The sequence below is a fragment of the Rhinopithecus bieti genome, unplaced genomic scaffold, assembly GCF_001698545.2.
Source record: "Rhinopithecus bieti isolate Rb0 unplaced genomic scaffold, ASM169854v2 scaffold_1467, whole genome shotgun sequence".
In the NCBI taxonomy this organism is placed as follows: domain Eukaryota; kingdom Metazoa; phylum Chordata; class Mammalia; order Primates; family Cercopithecidae; genus Rhinopithecus; species Rhinopithecus bieti.
In genome coordinates this window covers 3,765,111-3,784,460 of record NW_016803692.1, presented here as the reverse complement: position 1 = coordinate 3,784,460, position 19,350 = coordinate 3,765,111, and the positions used below count along the sequence as shown (strand labels likewise).

General features: G+C 37.3%; 1 long non-coding RNA gene across 2 annotated transcripts in view; it reads right to left on the bottom strand.

Annotated features, from left to right (window-relative positions):
- LOC108514724 (uncharacterized) overlaps window positions 1-19,350 on the bottom strand; it is a 120,480-nt gene that overhangs the window by 16,132 nt on the left and 84,998 nt on the right. Inside the window, exons 4-5 of one of the 2 annotated variants that reach the window (XR_001881313.1) lie at window positions 15,770-15,885; window positions 14,229-14,426 (exon numbers count right to left, since the gene is read on the bottom strand). This is a non-coding gene — a long non-coding RNA (uncharacterized LOC108514724). Of the gene's footprint in view, window positions 1-14,228; window positions 14,427-15,769; window positions 15,886-19,350 lie in introns of those variants that run through there. The other variant, XR_001881310.1, reaches the window with a different exon arrangement.

Sequence of the window (19,350 nt, the reverse complement as noted above, 5' to 3'; positions counted from 1 at the left end):
CTAAAAATACAAAAAGGAGCTGGGCGTGGTGGCGAGCACTTGTAATCCCAGCTACTCAGGGGACTAAGGCACAAGAATCCTTTGAATCGGGGAGATGGAGGTTGCAGTGACCCAAGATAGTGCTACAGCACCCCAACCTGGGCGATAGAGCAAGACTATGTCTCAAAAATAAATAAATAAATAAATAAAATTAAAATTAAAAATCAGAAACAATTGGAAAGCCCTATAATAAAAGAGTAGTTAAATAAATCATGGTACATCCATACCTGTGGGATATTCTGTAGCCATCAAAAATAATGCTTTTGAAAATAATGTTTTAGTATGATCACAGTTTTATTTTAAGAACATATATAGGTGAAAAGGCTTAACAAAATATAATAGCAACTTTTGTTATCTTTAAGAAGTGGGATTATATGTGATTTTTGTTTTCTTTAAAATTTATGTATTTTCCAACTTTTCTTTAAGAAGCATATACTTTATAAAATAATAAAAATCATTTCTTGGGTTTTTTTTTTGTTTGTTTGTGTGTTTTTTTTGAGATGGAGTCTCGCTCTGTCACCCAGGCTGGAGTGCAGTGGTGTGATCTCAGCTCACTGCAGCCTCTGTCTCCCAGGTTGAAGTGATTCTCCTGCCTCAGCCTCCTGAACAGCTGAGATGACCAGTGTGCACCACCACATCCAGCTACTTTTTGTATTTTTAGTACAGACAGGGTTTCACCATGTTAGCCAGACTGGTCTTGAACTCCTGGCCTCAGGTGATCCGCCTGCCTCGGCCTCCCACAGTGTTGGGACTACAGATGTGAGCCACCTACCCAGCCTAAAGACAATTTCTCTCTGAAAGGGTTATGTCTAGTCCAAATTAAAAGATTGAAAACAAATGATTAGTACATTATGGTAAGTGTTATAGTTACATACAAGATGTTATGAGAACAACTACCCATATGAATGATATCACTTAATATGATACCACACCCCCAATGATTTCTCAAAAATCTTTTTTACACATTATAAACCAGCTAGTTTATTATTTTGTAGTAAGATATAGAACTTTTACCATGCAGACTGAAATACCTATGTCAACATGAACAGTACTTTTTTTCCTAGAGGCAGTTACATGGAAAGCCAGGTATTATCAGGTTATTTAATGAGAAATCCTAACAAGAGGAGACCAACTTTAAGACCAATAACTCATCCATGAAGGCTGGGGGCACACTTTCCCACCATGAGAACACCTTAGCCTCCAGAAAGCTTATTGACTCTTCCCTCCTCATCTTGGTCTGGCTGAGCACTGCCACTGGTCAGTCACTTCCTTTAGCCATACAGTCTGGCCAGCTTGGCCTAAGAGCTGTATCTCTGCTCACTGGTTTGTGTTGTTACCGCCACTGTTACTAACAGTTAAGTTCTGAACGGGGCATGTCAGTTGCTCCCATGTACCAACTAGGAGACACAATAATCCTGTTAGTTTGTTCTCCCAAACCCACTCCACTCAAGTTTATCAGGTAATGTGCTCTGTAAGGTTGTTTCCAATCCCATTAGCATATACATAGATTACCTATAAATTGACTTTATGTAACCTGTTTTCTACTGAGGATTGAAGTTTTAAAGTTTTGTTTTCCCACTTTCTTGATCAGTGATCTTACCAACTTACCAAGATAGTTTCTTACCAACTATGTAGGAGTTAATGAAACCAATTCTGTATCACCACTGCAACCAAGACAGAGATACCAAATCATATGTATTTTTCAAATCAATAGTATTTTGTTCTCTATAATGTAAAAAACAGGAAGATGCAGTCCTCAACATAGTACTAAACACTAGGAAGGGTCAAGTTGTCAAAAAATATCTTTCAACAGTAGAAAAGATTGCTTTCCAATTAAAAAACAAAGCAGGTATTGCAATCATATAATAATGATAAAATTACAGAAAAAAAAATATATTCAGACTGACCCACAGCATTCACACCACACCAGAATTTTGCCTGTAACAAAACAGTATATTTTATCTCAAAAAGTAGGTTAGGTCCATGCTGGCTAAAAACTTCAATCCCAGACCCAGTAAATGAGGATGAAATACATAGTGCATGCTTAACAGACACTGCATATACATAAACCATTCTTTAATGCCCCTCACTAGGGTTTTGAGGGATGGAGGGATGAAATGTGGATGGACATGTGCACTCACAAAGGCAGAGTTTTCTTCCAATTATAAAAATTCATACATGTGACCCTTTACTATGTCTTGGGCAATAGCTAAGATTTTACCTGTGGGAATCCACCTTTGAAAATCACAACAAAAATCAATAGGAAATGATTTAATATAAAATATATAAACTTCTTAGGATGAGGATTTTCACAGAAAAGCAAGAAGGGGACAATAATAAAAATGAATTTTTGGCCCGGCATGGTGGCTCACGCTTGTAATCCCAACACTTTGGGAGGTCAAGGCGGGCGGATCACCTGAGGTCAGGAGTTCGAGGCCAGCCTGGCCAAAATGGTGAAACTCCATCTCTACTAAAAATACAAAAACTAGCTGGGCATGGTGGCACATGCCTATAGTCCCAGCTACTCAGAAGACTGAGGCAGGAGAATCACTGGAACCTGAGAGGCAGAGATTACAGTGAGCAGAGATCGTGCCACTGTACTTCAGCCTGGGCAACAGAGTGAGACTGTCAAAAAAAAAATTATCTTAAAAAATAATATTCCCCTTATTTTGTCCCTTATTTTGAACAACACTCAAAAACAAATCTGTGCAAAACTAGGAACACAGAAAAGGACCAGAGAGGTTGTTACATTGTAAAGTCTAAACTTCTGCCCTCATCAAGACCCTTGTCTACGGAGCTGAGGGTTCCCAGGTCCACTGGAGAAAGTGAGTGGTCTCCGATCATCACCCCTGTGTCACCAAAGATGGCCCCAGGTCACTCGCTGTCAAACTTAACAGAATTGACCCGGACAGGGATTGAATCTCCCTAGCAGCTGCCCTGCTTCTTCTTGGTTTTCTCATGCTGGAAGGATTTGCCTTTCGTGAACTTAAAAACCTGATTGGCTCACTCTCCCCAGTCAAAAATCTTTAGTATTTTAAGGAAAGGTACAGTTAACAATTCCTTATCCAAAATATTTGATGCCAGATGTGACACTTTTTGGATTTTAGGAAGGTAATGTGGCGAGTATATCTGTGTAACACCCCCAGTGGGTCCTGGGCAGCAACCCATAATCAAGCATATTCATATTTCCATTAAGTGAGATGGATGGGGACTATAAAGCTTCATATCAATTTTGGCCACTAAATTTTGTTACTAAAACTTTTGCTTTTCAGAGCCCTTTGGATTTCTGAACTGCAGACCATGGCTCGCAGACCTGTATGAGAAATATGGGGACTCAGTGCTCAGCCTGTGGAAGATGCATCTTCTGTTATCCAGTCTCAACTCATTAAGCCCAACACTCACTCTGATTGTAGAAGTCATAAAGCTAATTTCAATTCAGAATAAAGCATATGATCATATTTGATTGTAGATACACACTCCAGGAGTAAAAATTCTCTAATCTATGTCTTAAAGACACAGTGCCTAAGGGGCTGGGGTTGTTTTGAAGGAGGAGGAAATGTTATAAACCCAATTTGCAAACATTTAAAGAATATCAAGGAATATGTGGGTCATCTAGGTAGAAGTAATATTAATAGAGCTGGCAAAAATGCACTTCTCAGTACATTTTAAAGGTTACCTCTAGGCCAAACATTTCTTAATCTCTCTTGGAAGAATACTGACGGCAAGTGACCAAAAGGCTGTGGTTTCAGAACTTAACTGTAAAACTGCTGAGTTTATTGATACATAGCTGGTTCAGGAGAAATTTTATCTATCTACCTATTTACTTATGTTTAATATATAATATATTTATATGTATTATATATATATTTCAACTTTGTGGTATAATGAATTATGTGTAATGTCTGTGCTAATATTGCATACCACTGAGGGCAAGTAGCAATTTCCATGAAGTGACAGATAAGTGGTTTTAGGAGGAAAAATGCTGCCAAAGATGATTCATTTGAAATCAACCTTGACAGTTTTCCTGCTGATGAGGCTGACAGAAAGAAGGACTAGAACAAAGGTTAAATTCTTTACTTCTAGGAAACTGTGCTCTGTGTTTAAGGCTTGCTCCTCTGAGCTCTGCTAGTCCATCAAGACTAGCATGTGGATAAAAGATCTACAGTCAGACTAACCATGTAGAGCTTTTGATAGAAAAAGGAATTTCTCCACAGTTCTACAAACAGTGCATTTGATAATGCATGTCAATTTACTGATGCAAACTGACCATCAAAATGTAAATTCCACATTAATCCCTAAAAATAATGGTTTTAACAATCATTATTACCATCTCTCTCAGTAACCCTATCATCAGAACCACCAAAATGTATAAGCTGGCTGATTTGACCTCCTTTCCAGCCTCTTTCTGGAAACATAAAGGCTGAAACATAGCTCTAGAGCAAAAGCAGGTGAGCAATTTAAGGGACACATGTACTCTGAGTCATTGGAAGTTGGCTATTTGGAACATTTCATTAACTGCTTTCACATAATAATAAACCCTTCTTAGTAACTGTTATAGGTTACTGCGTGCTATGAATAGCATACCAGAGCTTCAGTAACTTAATGTTTTGATGTTAAATTCACATTAAATTAGCATGCTATAGATTCCTGTCTTCATCACACTAAAATAATTATTACCTGTTTAATATCATATAATGCTGTGTAGGCACCACAGAAAGTAAGGATACTCAGGTCTTGCCTTTCGGGACCTAACAATTTTCTACAGATACCGACAATGACAACACAGAGAGACATTTAAGCCATATGAGAAACAATTGCATGGACTAGGTAAAGCATCATATTAAGAACAAATAAAAGAGTTAACTTAGGTAGTTTTTTTTTTTTTTAATGAGTAAAGAGGCAATTATGGAAGCAAATCACAGGAGAATCACTGGCTTTTAAACGAACTTAATTAATTATTTAATTAAGACAGTGTTTCCTGGAGGAGGACAAATCCAGAAATTTTGCCGATTTGGTAACTGCAGAATAACTAAAATCCTAGAGTGGGAAAATATTCCAGCATTCCTATCATTTTATCGCCAAACTTTACAAAAAAATGGCTTCAGAACTAAAGTCCTGCAAATTTTGTTGGATTTACGTTTTGCCTTCAGCCACATGTCAGTAAGATCAAATGTGCTATTTATATTGAGATTAGTGCCAGGATTTTGCTCAAATGTATACTGAACTCAGGCTTGTGACTATGCTCATTACTATAGAAAATGAGCACTAACACATTAAATTTATCAATGGAGGCATTTAAACAGCATCCGTAGGACAATTAAAGTCAGTGGACTCTGAAAACAAACTATTATGAAGCCATGTTTATGCAAGCATGTCTAAATAGGTGGGGTTCAAGCATTCATTCTGTCTGTTTTGTTCAGAGTGAACTGAATTAACAAAAGATGGCTTATCCCTGAAGTCTGCCTCACTAGTGGCCTATTGACACAACTGAAGCCCACCAAGATCAACCCCTTTAGCTTGGGAAGTGAACTATTTTGGCTAGAAACTGTTAGATTTTTCTGGAAATTTCACATTTTAAAAGAACATCTTTGAGAAAGACACATGAGAAAGACATCTAACTACAAAGTTGTTGAGTTTGCCCTGCTGTCCCTGTTGCTCTCTCACAAGCAAATGTGGATCTGAGGTTTGAGCTGAAGACTCACTTCCGTGGGATGATTTTCACTGATATGGAACTTGCTACCACAATGCCTAAGAAATGTGGTTTTCAGGAGATAAGGATGAAAATCCACTGGATTGCAAGCTGTCATCTATGCTTTAGAATATGAGAAGTAAAACGCTCTTAAACAGAGGAGATTGTCAAAGAACTACCTCAGTATGGCATTGCTCACCAGAGTTTTCAAACTACACACACACAAATCTGCAAAATTGAAAGCCTTCCAAAAAATCAAAAGGCTCAGGGAGAATTGTCCTGACAGCATTCAGCTCTTACAAGTCAATCTGAGGTTGAATTACACTCTTAAAATGCAGAGTTAGAATCCTCCTGCAAGGCACTTTTCCTAAGCCTTGGTTAGGATTTTATTATAGGGTACTACAATGTTCTGTCTTTAAAACTTCAGCTAGACTACATATTTATTCATTCATTCAACCATCAAATGCTTACTGGATGCCAGCACTGGAGATGCAAAATGAATATGCCATGGTCCCTGAACTTCTCGAGTCTGATAGAAAGGACAAGTACATAGAGAATCTCAATGGTATGCAATAAATACAGGGTGATATTAGACAAAGAACACTCACTTTAATTTGGAAAAGCATCATCAAAAGGAAGAAATAGAAGGGTAGTCCAGGCAATGAAAATGGCATTTAAAAAGGTATGGAGGTCTGAGAAAGAAAAGCACTTTGGGCTCATGGCAAAACAGCTCAAAATGAGCAAATGTGGGTAGAGAGATAGGCCGAAGCCTGATGACCAGAGTCTTTGAATATCGTATTTTGAAATTTGGATTTTACCCTGAAACTAATGGAGAATAATTCTTTGATAGATATTAAACAGAAATAAAATGATCAGAACTACGTAAGGACAATGCTCTGAGGCAATATGATATAGTGTCTGTAACACAATTGGATGTTTAATTGGCCAAAGTAGGTTGTGAGAAAAGTTACATTCGTGTTCTTGGACGAGACATTAACCTCTTTCAAATGGATGACTGCGTCCTTTTCTCAGTAGTTGCTCTCCTTGTACTTAGGACCTCCAACCAAGGGAAGTTGAAGGAGAAGGTGTTACTTTCAGGCACCATCTGAGCATTACTGAGAGTATTGAGAACTTGTGGTTGTCACCTTTCAATTGAATACATGTCATGTGGGCAGTTCCAGCTCTGCTGGCAGTAGCCAGATCCAAGAAAAGGATAGTAGAAAATAACAACTGTCTACACTGTCATGGGGGTTATTAAAGAGCTGACTGGGAAAGCTATTTAATACATCTGCTCCTATTCCTTCATCTTGTTCAAATTGTGCCTGCATCAAATGTAAACTTCTGCTTTAGTTATTCTGCTAGGCAGCCATTCTCTTTCAACATAATCAGTATTTTTCTTCTTTGAATATAATCTTATTTTCCAAATTAAATGTTTTGTTATTAAAGTTTTTGTTTTATTTCTTTAAAAAAGTAAATTTTATTTATTTAATTTCTTGAACTGGTAGCACATTCACATAGTTCAAGCATCAAATAGTATAAAAAGTTATACAGCAATGTCTCCTTTCCTCCCCTATTCTCTATCTGCCTATCCCCACAAAACAGGTAACCAACATTATCAGTTTCTCATTTACACTTCCCAAGATTTAAAAAATATATATGCAAGCCAGTACAACTATATTTTCTCTTTTTTTTTTAACTCCCATTGCCATATACTTTGGCACCCTTTTCTCCCCCACTTAAAAATAAATCTTAGAGGCTAGGTGTGGTGGCTTACACCTATGATCCCAACACTTTGGGAAGCTGAGGCAGGCAGATCACTGGAGGTCAGGAGTTTGAGACCAGCCTGCCCAACATGGTGAAACTCCGTCTCTACTAAAAATACAAAAAATTAGCCAGGTGTGGTGGTGCACACCTGTAACCCCAACTACTCAGGAGGCTGAGGCAGGCAAATCACTTGAACCAGGAGGTGGAGATTGCAGTGAGGTGAGATCACACCACTGGACTCCAGCCTGGGTGACAGAGCAAGACTGTCTCAAAATAATAATAATAATAATAATCTTGGAGATATATTAGTCAGCTCAGACTGCCATAACAAAAGACTATAGTTTGGGTGGTTTAAGCAATGGAAATTAATTTTCTTACAGTGTGGAGGATGAAAGTCCAAGATCAGGGCGCCAGCATGGTCAGATTCTGGTGAGGGCTCTCTTCCCGGTTTTCAGATGGCTGCCTTCTCGCCATGTCCTCACATGGCAGAGAGAGAACCAGCAAGCTCTCTGGCATCTATTCTTATAAAGGCACTAATCACATCATGAGAGTCCCACCCTCATAACCTCGTCTAACCCCAATTACATCCCAAAGGCCTCATCTCCAAATATCATCATCAAATTGAGGGTTAGGACTTAAACACATGAATTCTGAGGGAGACATGAACATTCATTTCCTAATAGAGATCTTTCCATATAGACACATAAAGAGCTTCTCTATTCTTTTTACAGTTGCACAGTATGCTACTGTGGCATCAAATACCCTTAATGTCAACACTGGGAAAACTGAAGCTTTCCTTAATCATTTTTTTGCTAATGGGATCTGTAGAAACAAGGTTAGAGAGCTAGAATCCTAGAGCCTGAAAGGTGATGTTTCTGATGAGTTTAGACATAAACTAGAATTATATTCTGATGATTGGTGAAAAAGTATTAAAACTCAGGCAACATGTTCAGTGTATATTCATTAGCATGTCTTTAGATCCTCAAAATTTCAGCATTCTGAATCAAGCGCAGTTGAATCTGCTAATATGAAGATGCTGACTGTATTTGAAAATGCAAATTAATAAAGACATATAGCTATGAAATGTATTTTTGTCATGTCACTACTTACAAACAATAGTCAACTTGCGCCCAGCTGTTACTTACCAAGCATGTTATAGAGGCCATTCTAGTCATTCTAAACATGTTTAGTGGAAGTTTTGAGAAAATATTAGCATAGAAGATTTAGTGGTCTTTGTGAATAAAGTTAAAATGGTTATTCAGTCCAGAAAAGGGCTAAGGAACAAAGAAGGGAAAAAGAGTATGACCACGAAATACGTTTGGACAACCCCACTGAAAGCAAAAATAATAGGCTATGTGCTATCCCAGCAGCCTGAACTATCACTACCTGAAGGAAGAGAAGGCAGAGACAGAGTAAATATCTGTAAAATATGGCTGAAATTAGATTCAGGGATAAGGAGGAGGAAAAAATCAATCACAGAACTAGGGTTTCAAGCCTAGGTGACTCAGTAAAAGAGTAACACTGTTGGCTGAGATAAGGTGGAAGATATTTGGAGTGGGGTAAGAGTTTATTTTAAAATACATTTTCTTTGGGGGCTTGTGGGACATGTAAGTTAAAATTCTCAGCAGGCAATTAACAGAGGTTGAAGAAAAGAATTTGTTCGTGGTTTCAAGGAGTATTTATGAAAATCAGAGAGAGAGGGAGAGAAGCAAGGACAGAATGATAGATACTACTCACATTTAGAGGTAGAAGGGAAAAGATGGACATTGAAGGAAAGAGGAATGGTTAAAGGGAGAGGAGGTAAACCAAGGTTATGAGGTTACAGAAACCAAGGAAGGAGGATGTAGTTAACTGCATCAAATACTGGAAGATAAAGTTATGAACCCCCAACATAGTATTTTAGGAGACAGAGTCAGATTTTAAGACATTAGGTAATGAGTTGAACAGTGATATAGTAAAATTAAAAAATACTTTATAGTGATGGTTTTTTAAAATGATCATGGAGGGAAGAAGAAAGACAGGATTATGATATTATTCCATATTTATATTCCACTTCAGAGTAACAGAGCACTTTCCCATACATGATCTCATTTGATACTGTTTCAAGAGGTAGGCTTGTGGTGCATAAGTGGAGAAAGACACAATGAAGAGGGATAGTTGAAAATGCAAATAGAAGATGAAGTAATGAATGAAGTTAGTTTTCCAAGGAGGTGGAAGAGGGAAGAATATAGTGCTGGAAAAGACTAGGAAAACCTCTAATTTTGAGACAGAAAAGAAGACAAAGTGAGTACATGAAAAGATAGGAACATCTTGAGGTAAAAATAGTTTAGAAAGATTCACGACTAAAAGACCTGAAAGTAATCAAGGTAACCTTGAATTGAGGGCTAAACTGACAGGAGAAATGTGAAATGAGTGGGAAAATAATGATGTTGGCATAAAAAGTCAAAACACTGACTCCTCACCCAGTCACAAGATCTCCGTATCTCTAATACAGTATAATAGTTCTCCCACTAATGTAATGATGAGTAGTCATTGAATTACTGGAGACAAGGGCAAACAGTTCAATGTCTTAAATAAACCCAGCAAAGCCATTAAAAAAAGTTCATTCACTATACAATCCAATGTGTAAGTCTGCTTTGAGTACCACTCCCCCAAGCCCATGCTACAGGAAGGAAAAGCATTAAGCAATCTGTCAGAATATGCTTTCCAACAGGACAAGACAGCCTGCAATTTTTCAACCAACAGGGATGTTAGTCTGTGGTCCAGCCTCTAGTCACTCTCTTTAGAAAGTTCTGCTTTCTCTAAGATAATGCCCAAATGTTTATAACTTCCTTCTTTAAATAGTATGCATATTAAGAAATAAATTTAAGTCTGTAATCTATGAGATAACACAAGTGGGGGACAAAAGTATGATAGGCCTCCCTTCCTGGCTGAGCAGTCCATGTGACATGTCCGCTCAGGGCTCATGGCATCTCAGCCAGACATTCTGAGATTCTGGCCTCTTGGCTCTTTGAGCCAACTCTACCATTAAAATATTAATTTTTCTATTATAACTCATTGAAGGTAAAGGTTATGATTTTTGCTCACCCAATACACTTCCCTCTATTCTAATGACAACAGTAACATGTACTCCTTTTTTTTCTTTTTTTTTGAGACGGTCTTGGTCTTTACCCAGGCTGGAGTACAGTGGTGCGATCTCCACTCACTGCAACTTCTGCCTCCCAGGCACAAGTGATCCTCCCACCTCAGCCACCCAAGTAGCTGGGACTACAGGTGTGTGCATCACACCTAGCTAGTTTTTTTGTATTTCTGTAGAGATGAGGTTTCACTATGTTGGCCACGCTGGTCTCAAGTTCCTAACATGTCATGTACTCTTAACTGGACCAATTATATTACCCCATCTTCCTGGCTTGGTGATTGGCTTAGGGAAGAGTATGTGACCTATTGGTTCAATGCAAGTGATTTTTAGGATTGTTTTCAAACTGCAGACAAAGACAAAGAAATCCTCTTTCTTTGCTGGTAGAACTGCTTAGTTAGGATGAGATGAGAGATCATAGTTGCTAGGATTCATGTTCCCCATGGCATGGAGAAAGCTCATCTGCAAAGATAACTGGAAACATACATCAGAAATAGAGAGTATAAGCCCTAAAAGTGTACTTGCCACTGAGTCCAGACATCCATAGGACCAGCTGTCCACATTCTGTGTTTGGGTGACATCAGTCAGCAAATTCTCTTTTTTGCATGATCAAGTTGGAATTCTGTCATTTGCAAAGTAGCCCAACTTGTACACAGAATGTCTTATACTTACAAGGTGCCCAATAAACATATATTGGTTATCTGGTTGGTTTGATGTCAGTGTTTTTTCTGCATCTTTTTCTTCTGTACTTTGTAGTGTATACCCTCATTTTCAATAAGCCTTGTTCAAAACAAAGTCTGCAGTTTGCCTGTAATAACTAGGTGCCCTAACCCCCTATACTGGCATGAGGAATATGTCTATGCTTCAGTTTCCTAATTTATAAAATATGGCAAATAATAATAGCAGCTACTTATTTAGCTTCTACTAAATTTCAGGTGCTGGTCTAACACTTAACATACATTATCCTAATTCTTATGGCAACTTTATGAGACACGCATAATGATCCTCATTTTATGGATGAGGAAGCTGAGATGCAAATGAGGTTAAATGAAGTGACCAAAGTAATACAGCTTTATTGGCAGAATTGAGATTTATACCCAGGCTTGTCTGAGTCTGTGTTCTTTTGAATGTCCTATGATGTCCTACTTATTCAAAAAGCTTTTGTGTGTGTAATAAGATAATGAAGGTAAAATTGCTCTAAAATAGAAAATGTTCAGAAATCATTCTCTAATTGACAATCAAAAAATGCAAAATGGACTCAAATATTAACAAGGAAGACTTAGGTTTAGGGGAACATTGTGACTACCCAAATTATTGGAATTAGAAACAGTAATAGAAAAAAAATAAATGCTGCATCTCACATATATGTGAAATTTTATGAAGAGGGAAAGTGCAGCCAGGATTCTGTTCCATTTCTGAAATCTTGGTAAAACTTGAAAGGACATAGGTAAGCATTGCTAAGCTAGGGAGAACTAGATTTCACTTCTCATTTTCCTCATTGGACCATTGATACCAGCACGTGGAATTTCCTTTGTGGTCCTTTTGATGGACAGTACTTATAAAATAATGAACATTCTGACTTACAGATCTGAATGGCAATATCAGTAATGTTTAAGATGAACACACATATATACTTACACTGTCTATGTAGCATTAAGATATATATATAAACCTAATTTTTGTATGAGTTTAACTGAAAGAAACATAAGGCCAAGTCTATGTGTTAAATGACATTTTGTAGTAAAACCCTTGTGTTTTTCCGCTTGTAATTACTCTTTCAAACAATTTCAAGGGAACCAACCACATTGTGAACTGCCTGTTTTATGTCCATTTTCTTCATTAGACTATGAGTGCTTTGGGTACAGAAACTGTGCCCTACGTATCTTCTTACACCTAGAATCTAGCATAGATAAAACTTGGCATATGTCATGAAGGGTTGCATTATCATTTTATGGGTCCTGGAAACTTTTGCCTTCGTGGGCCCCTTCCTTCATTAAAAAAATATTTAAAATTATATTTTATGATCATGCTGGTATGAAAATGAATATATTAATATTATATATACTTTCTTTGACCTAAAATTTTATCTTTTTCTTCTGATTTTCAAAGAAAAAAATATTTTTTTCTTCTGATTTACAAGACTGTTTTTATAGGCCTCTAAAAGTATTGTGGGCCCCAGGTGCTATGCCTACCTTGTTTAGGGATAAGTTAGTCAAGTCCTGTGTGTTAAATATATTTTTGATGACTGAATGAAATGAGTACATGACTTAAATTTAACTTGGTGGTAGTGATTCTTAGAGTTTCTATTTTGGAGTGACTTTCGGCTTAAAAGATTTTTCAAAAGCAACTAATTAATAAAATCACCACAACATACGAATATGCATTTAATCTGAAGCCAACTATTGAAATTTAGTACTGTAAACAAAACCAAAACCCAATGGCAGTGTAGAAGGCTGTCAAAGTGGCAAAATAAATATTTTAAAATAATATCAGAGGTTGCTCCAATATTGAACAAACACAGCACACCTCTTAAATAGAGAAATTTAAATATTTTCTTTTTAAAATTTTGACATTCCAAAAGAGTCAGTTCAGAAGGCAGATACTTTAAAAAATGTGGGTTTATACTTGGAGCCACATGGTTATTGACTAGAATTTTGTTAAGCATGTGCCTGGAACGCTAGACCTGCTGCCTTTCACAACATTGCTTTTGGAACTCAGCATCTCTCCACTGTTGCTTCCAGAGACTGCTTTTTAAAATGGAAAATTGATTGATGAAATCTTAGGCATGAATACATGCTAACGCATCTAATAAATTAAAATACTGTCATTTTATAAGAAAGGTTTATTGGCTGTGTATTTCTTCTAGTAATTCAAAGTCTAGCGTTTAATTTACAGAATGAAATGTAGAAATCAATTACTTGGTCAGGAGTAAGGTGAAATTGATGTTCAAAAGTATGTTTTGGGATGCAACCAGGCTGACTTATCCACTGACTTAAAATTGTAGAAAGTCATATCTGAGCGGTTTTTCCCCCTTCTGAATGTATTGAACAATGTTCAAAATATGAGGAAGCATCTTTGCATTGTCTGGATGGGGTTGTGTGCAGATTAATATCTGGATAATAATTCAGATTTACCCTTCCAAAAAGGATATCACACATATAAAGTAGTGCTAGTATTTATAGGATGGGCATTTACCAGAACAGCTCTTAAAGGCTACATAATAAAATTGCGTTAAGGCTGCCTAACTTAATTAACCATAGATACTGAAATGAATTCAGCTAATGGATTCTGGTTCCCCAAAGAGTACTCTCTCTTAATAATAATTTTAAAAGCAAAAACATGTTTTTCCTCCTCTTTTTCATAATATGTAGCCACCTGACCAAGAGTGGGGTTGGGAGAGAGACTGTCCCTACCACCCAGGAGACAGCAGGAGGGAGAGGTCATCTAGTGATTACACTCGTGCTTCTCCTCTCCAAGGGCAAAGGGCTGCCTCAGCAGCTGTCACATCCTGCTGCCCTTTGAAACAGTAAACCAGTCTAGAGTTTCACACTTATCTCCTGCTTTGCATTACCAAATTGGCAGTGTTGCTAGACCCTAGTAAATGCCTTTCATAGATGAAGGTGGTGAAGGCTCTGGGGAATGGTGAGTGGGGAGGGCATTTGTGTTTGGGAAGGGGCAGTACCTGGTTCAGCTGTCTGCCATCCATCAGATGGTTCTGCAGATGAAACAAGCACAGAGGAGGAAGAGAACACACAAGGCCACTTGGTCTATCTCAGGCAGGCAGGCCGAATCATATCTCTGTGCACAGTGAACCACAGAGTCTTGTGAGGAGGTTGCTAGTCATACAGAGGCACATCATGAAGGACTTCAAAGATCCCCATTGTGGACTTACAAATCACAGTTACTCAACTTGCCTTCTAGTCAAACTAGCCCCTGTTTTCCCACATTTCCCATACAATGTCCTGCTTTTGCCATCTTACTGCTCATTAGCAGTTCCAGCAGAGGGCAGGCGGGGGAAAGGAGAGGAGTTGTATATTGTAGCCAAAGATCTCTTCTGAACGTGTTAAGGCAAATTTTCTGGATTCTTAGAGCAACAAATGTCTTTCTGTCCAATTTTTTTTTTTTTTTTTTTTTTTTTTTTTTTTTTTTTTTTTTAACTATCTGTCTGTATAGGTATTTCTAGTTTTCAGGGCCTCCTTTCTCAAGGAATTTACAATCTGACTTGGGAAAGCAAAATGAAGACACATGAAATAATGAGAAAGCCATGCTATAAAGCTATCCCTGTTATCCCAAGCAAAGTCATGGGTTTGAAGAGAAGGAAGAGAGGTCTTCATGCACTGAAGTTGGTGATAGCAATTGTACATTAAAAATATAAATTGAAGTCAATAATTAGTGTAGAGTAGTGAAACTCAGCAAATGGGCAGATGTAATTGTTGAAAATTCTCTAAACAGGCTTGGGTAACAGTCCCATAGAGAGGACTTGTAGGCATCCAGTGAGAATGTGGTTTTTGCAGGACAAACGTCTCACTGGATCTCAGTACCAAACCTTTGCGGTGATCAGCTGGAGTGAAGGGGCTGGGACACTGATGATTGGTAGGCATTCCAGGAGGAAAAATATTGGGTATCTTTCCATATCATTCATTAAGGTTTGTGTGACAATGTCATGAGCAATTCACTACTGGGAGGTCTTCATCAGATAAACAGGGCTGCAAAATTCATGGCCAAGGAATGTGGGCTGGAGAGACACTCCCAGCCACAGCTGCTACCTGAACACCCAGAGCTGGCTGGGAACCAAGGAGACATGCTGAAACCAGGAGCCTCAGCGACGAGTGGCAACGTTACAGACGCTTAATCTTGAAATGAAAAGTAATTGCTTCTGGCTTAAAGCATAAAGGAAAAACAAGATCAGCCTTGGCTGGATTACATTTTTTTCAAATACAACCATGCTAAAGACCAGGTTCTGCTGCTTGCTTGGTATTTGAAAATGTGAGGAAATGGATGTTTTCTGTCAATGTAATTTAAATCTATCCAGGAGTATTGACATGTAAGAACACTTGAACGCAAGTACATTTTGATTAATATAATTAAATCAAATGTATTTACTTCTAGTTGTAAAGGAGGACATCTACAATTTAACTTACCTAATACAAATTTAGAAGGTCTTTCTTGAAAATAGCTCTTGCTTTGTATTTTGAAGCATTTGCTACTGAAAAGTCTTGGCCAAAGCAACCAGAGCTCCTTTTCCATACAGATGAAACTGCAAATGGAGAAATATGGAAGAAGAGAGAGGGGAAAGGCATTTTAATACCTCTAATATATTTCTGTGATGAAATAGTCTTCTTTAGAGAGAAGAGAATTCGTGAAAATTCACTAAGGAAGGGCTGCAAGTTTAAGTTATTGTTAGAATAATAGAAGGATGACTTTAACCCACAACTAAGTAAGTAATATTTGTGTTCTTACTTGTTTACCCCTCAAGACCTACAGAATGGCAAATGTCGGGAGATGTTCTATATATAGAGTCTGTATTTTCCTTGAAAGCAAGAGAGCAATGACACAGAGTAAAAGCAAAGTAAGAATAAAAGGAAAACAAATCTTGCCTTTCCAGTTCCAATTTTTAAGTTATATGTATTAATTTAAGATATTTGCAGCAGACTCACAATGATGTAGAGCGAATTAATTGAATTATATCTTGTATCCTAGAACTGAAGCTGCTTTGTTTCCTGTTAGGTTGAGTCATATGAAATTGTCTACACAAATAGCAATTTCATATGATTTAACCTAATGCCATAAACCTTCACAGGAATTCATCAACCAATAATAACCAGTAAGAAATAAAACCTAGCTGGTTTTCCCGCCATCATTCTGCATGAACACTAATATTATAACACTAATATAACACATACTATTTTCTTGCAGGCCTTAACATTAAGGACCTTTTGCATAAAAGAATAAAGGCTATTTACAGACAATATTCACAGTTTGTGTTTCTGCTTCATTAATTCAAAACAGAAAAAAATAATTCTTACACCAGAAATTTTTTGGATACCACCAGGATAACTTAATCTAACAGAACAGCACAATGACTCTGCCAATTGTGTCTGCTTTTCGTGAGCTCAGACTGATGAACAACTGGAAGGCCAGCCACAGACCTGATAACCTGATGCACAGTGATCACAAACATGAGGACTGCTTTAAATAAAAGGTGTCATACAGCTCATGAGGTAAAGAAATAGCCATGAATAGCACTAAGAATGCAAAAAATGGCCATGAGTTGTACTCTCCATTGGTATATAATACACAGCTGGTGACCCAAAAAGCCATGGTATTTCCAAAGGCGAGGGACTATGGTACTTAGTAACGCTTTGCAGATTTAAAAAGAAAGCAGTCCTTTTACAACAGTGTTCTATCATTCTCTGCCAAGAAAGGGTACTAACTATTAAATTGGCCCCAATTCTCTTTTCACATTGAACATGATTCAGATGTTAACATGGTTTCCATTATCACTACAGAAAATTTTTAGATAATCTTTCTGTTCTTGCAAAATACAATAATGTCCAAAGGAAATAGAAATTTAAAGTATAATGTGAACATATATTTTAACTGAGATACACAATGATTGCAAACATTTAAATGATTAGGAAGTATATATTTATGGTATGTTGAATGCAATTTTAACTCAAATATGATACTTGCAGATTTAAGGCAATCTGTTCTCTACATAAAAAATAAGATGATAAAATGTAACATAATTATACTAATGCAATTTCTCATGTTATATATTATTAAATCATCAATGATACATTTTCTTTGAACACCAGATGACCTTGAGAGAAGCAAAGTTCTTTCTTCCCCGCAGATTTCAAGTAAAGAGTCATCTTTTACTACTGGCATTTTGCTTTCTGGTGATGGAACTAGAATTACTGACAATTCAAATATAATTACCAGCATCTCTCTGGTGAACTAAACCCCTAGTGTCTTAAAACTTGCCTCCAAAAGAAAATATATCTCTTCAAATTATACTGCATTAAAAGTGAAGCTTAACGAGCCTTTAAAATACAGTCTTAAAGTGGTTTCATTCTCCCCATCCCCTTGCCAGTATTTCCCTTCCTCTCTAAGCATCTTTCTCTTCTCCTTCTCCAGGGTGAATTTTGAAGAGATTCTGAGGGATAGCCAACAGGACTATAGCGGTGACTTCCCTCAAGGATTGCTTCATCCAACCCAGCAGATAGGGCCTGTAAAGGACTTCACATACGACATTTGGAAAATGCAGTAATCAGAGTAAACCTAGGAAGTTTTCTAGAATTACTCTAATGTCAACCTTTATTTCATTTCTTTTAAAGACAATTGATTATTTAAAGCAAAAATAATAAAACTTACCATGGAGCTCTTAACTTATGTAGAAGTATGACAACAGTGCAAAGAACATATTGGAAAGCAGAAAATTTGCTTTGTAGGTTTTTTACACTACACATGTAGTGATGTGAAATCATAGTAGATTCTGCTAAGCTCAGGATGCATATTTCAGTCCCTAGATCACCCAAAATAAAATAACAACATATAGTTTTCAATCCAATAGAGGAAATAAAACAAAATATTAAAAAATTCTTGAGCCCGGTGTGGTGGCTTATGCCTATAATCCCAGCACTTTGGGAGGCTGGGTGGGCAGATGACTTGAGGTCAGGAATTCGAAACTAGCCTGGACAACGTGGTGAAACTCTGTCTTTACCAAAAAATGCAAAAATTAGCCGGAGGTAGTGGCGTACGACTGTAGTCCCAGTTACTTGGGAAGCTAAGGTGGGAGAATTGCTTGAACCCAAGAGGTGAAGGTTGCAGTGAGCAGAGGTTGCGCCACTGCCTTCCAGCCTGGGCAACAAAGTGAGACCCTGTCTCAAAATAAGATTAAATAAAATAAAAATTAAAATAATAAAAAAATTCTCAACAAATTCAAAAGAAGGAAGAAAAGGAGAAACAAAGGAACAACAACAAAAAAGAGACAAAACAAAAAAAATAGATGGAAGAAAACAAATAGCAAAATAGTAGCTGTAACCTCAACATCAAAAATTTTATTAAGTGTAAAGTGAACAAAACACTCCAATTAACAGGCAGAGATTATCAAACAGAATAAAAAAGCAAGAACTAATGCTATAGAGTTTATAAGAGAGATGTTTTATGTATAAAGCATAAGTATAAACAATAAGTTAGAAGTAAAAGGGATAAAAAAGAATATATATATTTAATTTCATTGATCTATTTGTCTGTCTTTTTACTATACCACAATAACTTTATTAATGTATCTTGAATTTAACAAGATCCCTAGGCAATTCATATATACATTAAATTTAAGAAATAAAAAGTAGATAGCCCTTTTGAGGTATTCAGCAATGATAAAAAGAAACTTCTTGAGGCCAGTTGCAGTGGCTCACGCCTATAATCCCAGCACTTTGGGAGGCCAAGGTGGGCGGACCACAAGGTCAGGAGTTCAAGACCAGCCTGGCCAATATGTTGAAACTCCATCTCTACTAAAAATACAAAAAAAAAATTAGCTGGGCGTGGCAGTGCATGCCTGTAATCCCACCTACTTGGGAGGCTGAGGCAGGAGAATTGCTTGAACCCAGGAGGTGGAGGTTGCAGTGAGCCAAGATCATGCCACTGCACTCCAGCCTGGGCAACAGAGTGAGATTCCATCTCAAAAAAAAAAAAAAAAAAAAAAAAACTTTTTTAA